Source organism: Somniosus microcephalus, unplaced genomic scaffold, assembly GCF_052327205.1.
Source record: "Somniosus microcephalus isolate GS21.2 unplaced genomic scaffold, FLI_Smic_1.0 scaffold908, whole genome shotgun sequence".
Classification (NCBI taxonomy): domain Eukaryota; kingdom Metazoa; phylum Chordata; class Chondrichthyes; order Squaliformes; family Somniosidae; genus Somniosus; species Somniosus microcephalus.
Window position 1 is genome coordinate 72501 of NW_028226095.1, and position 4224 is coordinate 76724.

Consider the following 4224-nt stretch of genomic DNA (forward strand, 5'->3'; position numbering starts at 1 on the left):
GTGAACTGCGACTGAACGGGGTGGGGGGGCCGCACAGACCAGTAGCGGGCTTGTGCAGCTGCCGCTTGGCCCGGCCGAGGTACAGCCGTTGGCTGGAGACCGCTTTCCGACTGCTGAGCCGGAGCCGCGGGGGCCCACCTTGACGCGCCGGCTGTACTAGCAAGCCAGGGGCAAGGGGCATCCAGTGGTACCGGAACGGAGTCGGTCCGACACCGGGAAGCCGGGTGCCCGTCGCTCCGAATCGAGCCCGGTGTTTTCGTGCGTGTAACAGGGCGGGCGTTTGGACCCGGTTGTCCGGGAGCGGGTCCGCAACGGCGGGAGGTTGCCTGTGTTTGGCCGGCCGGCAGTCGAACTCCTTTGGCTCCGGACTCCCGTGTCCGATTTCGGTCAGGGAGGGCTCGTTGGAAAGCCCCGGCGCTGGCGCACACTATATTATCGGCCTGGACCCCGGCAAGTTCGGGAAAGTGTCGCAGTCCCGTAGCGGCTGCCGCCCCGTCGGTCAGCGGCAGCTTATCGGGGATAACTTCGGGACGGAAAGTCCGATCCGGTTGGGGTGAACTGCGACTGAACGGGGTGGGGGGGCCGCACAGACCAGTAGCGGGCTTGTGCAGCTGCCGCTTGGCCCGGCCGAGGTACAGCCGTTGGCTGGAGACCGCTTTCCGACTGCTGAGCCGGAGCCGCGGGGGCCCACCTTGACGCGCCGGCTGTACTAGCAAGCCAGGGGCAAGGGGCATCCAGTGGTACCGGAACGGAGTCGGTCCGACACCGGGAAGCCGGGTGCCCGTCGCTCCGAATCGAGCCCGGTGTTTTCGTGCGTGTAACAGGGCGGGCGTTTGGACCCGGTTGTCCGGGAGCGGGTCCGCAACGGCGGGAGGTTGCCTGTGTTTGGCCGGCCGGCAGTCGAACTCCTTTGGCTCCGGACTCCCGTGTCCGATTTCGGTCAGGGAGGGCTCGTTGGAAAGCCCCGGCGCTGGCGCACACTATATTATCGGCCTGGACCCCGGCAAGTTCGGGAAAGTGTCGCAGTCCCGTAGCGGCTGCCGCCCCGTCGGTCAGCGGCAGCTTATCGGGGATAACTTCGGGAAGGAAAGTCCGATCCGGTCGGGGTCAACTGCCACTGAACGGGGTGGCGGGGCCGCACAGACCAGTAGCGGGCTTGTGTAGCTGCCCCTTTCCCCGGCCGAGGTACAGCCGTTGGCTGGAGACCGCTTTCCGACTGCTGAGCCGGAGCCGCGGGGGCCCACCTTGACGCGCCGGCTGTCCTAGCAAGCCAGGGGCAAGGGGCATCCAAGGGTACCGGAACGGAGTCGGTCCGACACCGGGAAGCCGGGTGCCCGTCGCTCCGAATCGAGCCCGGTGTTTTCGTGCGTGTAACGAGGCGGGCGTTTGGACCCGGTTGTCCTGGAGCGGGTCCGCAACGGCGGGGGATTGCCTGTGTTTGGCCGGCCGGCAGTCGAACGCCTATCGCTCTGGACTCCCGTGTCCGATTTCGGTCAGGGAGGGCTCGTTGGAAAGCCCCGGCGCTGGCGCACACTATATTATCGGCCTGGACCCCGGCAAGTTCGGCAAAGTGTCGCCATCCCGCAGCGGCTGACGGGCCGCCGGTGAGCGGCAGCTTATCGGGCATAACTTCGGGAGGGAAAGTCCGATCCGGTCCGGATCAACGGCAGCCGAACGGGGTGGCGGGCCCGCACAGACCAGTGCCTGGCTTGTGTAGCTGCCCCTTTCCCCGGCCGAGGTACAGCCGTTGGCTGGAGACCACTTTCCGACCACTGAGACGGCGGGGCGGGGGGCGGCCTGCACGCGCCGGCTGCCAGAGCAAGCCAGGGGCAAGGGGCATCCAACGGTATCTGAACGGAGTCGGTCCGACACCGGGAAGCCGGGTGCCCGTCGCTCCGAATCGAGCCTGGGGTATACGTGTGTTTAACAAGGCGGGCGTTTGGACCCGGTTGCCCGGCACCAGTCGAACGCCTGTCGCTCCCGACTCCCGTGTCCGATTTCGTTCGGGGATGGCTCGTTGGAAAGCCCCGGCGCTGGCGCACACTATATTATCGGCCTGGACCCCGGCAAGTTCGGGAAAGTGTCGCCGTCCCGCAGCGGCTGACGGGCCGTCGGTCAGCGGCAGCTTATCGGGGATAACTTCGGGAAGGAAAGTCCGATCCGGTCGGGGACAACGGCAGCTGAACGGGGTGGCGGGGCCGCACAGAGCAGTGCCTCGCTTGTGTAGCTGCCTCTTTCCGCGGCCGAGGTACAGCCGTTGGCTGGAGACCGCTTTCCGACCACTGAGACGGCGGGGCAGGGGGCGGCCTGCACGCGCCGGCTGCCAGAGCAAGCCAGGGGCAAGGGGCATCCAGCGGTATCTGAACGGAGTCGGTCCGACACCGAGAAGCCGGGTGCCCGTCGCTCCGAAGCGAGACCGGGGTTTTTCGTGTGTAACGTGGCGGGCCTTTGGACCCGGTTGGCCGGGCGGCAGTGGAACACACACAGACACTCGCATACACTGAGAGAGACAGAGAGAAGATAGAGATACACAGAGTGAGAAAGACAAAGTCAACTCAGTAACTGAAATGTGAAAACTGACAACTGGGAAACCAAAAGTCAGAGTGGCAAATGATGAACCAAGGTGGCAAATGATTAACTGAAAACTTGTCATTCACATTTGGGACGGAATTCAGGATGGGAATGTATTCGGCCGCCTTACCGGGGCTTGGGGGTGCTGCTTTCCCGCTTGTGGAACCGAGTTGGGGTCGTCAAATGGCCTGGTGCATTGTTTGAAACACTGGTTAATGAGTTGTCAAGGTCGGAAATCATAGAACATAAGAGCAGCTCATTAACTGAAATTTTGAACATCGACAACTGGTTAACCAAAAGCCAGAGCGACAAATGATTAACCAAGGAGGCAACTCATTAACTGAATTTCGAACATCGACAACTGGATAACCAAAAGACACAGGGACAAATGAGTAACCAAAGGGCCAACTCATTAACTGAAATTTCAAAGAGGCAACTCATTAACTGAAATTTTGAACATCGACAACTGGTTAACCAAAAGCCAGAGCGACAAATGATTAACCAAGGAGGCAACTCATTAACTGAATTTCGAACATCGACAACTGGTTAACCAAAAGACACAGGGACAAATGAGTAACCAAAGGGCCAACTCATTAACTGAAATTTCAAAGAGGCAACTCATTAACTGAATTTCGAACATCGACAACTGGTTAACCAAGAGTCAGAGCGACAAATGATTAACCAAGGAGGCAACTCATTAACTGAATTTCGAACATCGACAACTGGATAACCAAAAGACACAGGGACAAATGAGTAACCAAAGGGCCAACTCATTAACTGAAATTTCAAAGAGGCAACTCATTAACTGAAATTTTGAACATCGACAACTGGTTAACCAAAAGCCAGAGCGACAAATGATTAACCAAGGAGGCAACTCATTAACTGAATTTCGAACATCGACAACTGGTTAACCAAAAGACACAGGGACAAATGAGTAACCAAAGGGCCAACTCATTAACTGAAATTTCAAAGAGGCAACTCATTAACTGAATTTCGAACATCGACAACTGGTTAACCAAGAGTCAGAGCGACAAATGATTAACCAAGGAGGCAACTCAATAACTGAATTTCGAACATCGACAACTGGTTAACCAAGAGTCAGAGCGACAAATGATTAACCAAGGAGGCAACTCATTAACTGAATTTCGAACATCGACAACTGGTTAACCAAAAGACACAGGGACAAATGAGTAACCAAAGGGCCAACTCATTAACTGAAATTTCAAAGAGGCAACTCATTAACTGAAATTTTGAACATCGACAACTAGTTAACCAAAAGCCAGAGCGACAAATGATTAACCAAGGAGGCAACTCATTAACTGAATTTCGAACATCGAAAACTGGCTAACCAAATGTCAGAGCGACAAATGATTAACCAAGGAGGCAACTCAGTAACTGAATTTCGAACATCGACAACTGGTTAACCAAGAGTCAGAGCGACAAATGATTAACCAAGGAGGCAACTCAGTAACTGAATTTCGAACATCGACAACTGGGTAACCAAAAGACACAGGGACAAATGAGTAACCAAAGGGCCAACTCATTAACTGAAATTTCAAAGAGGCTACTCATTAACTGAAATTTGAACATCGACAACTGGTTAACCAAATGTCAGAGCGACAAATGAGTAACCAAGCAGGCAACTGATTAACT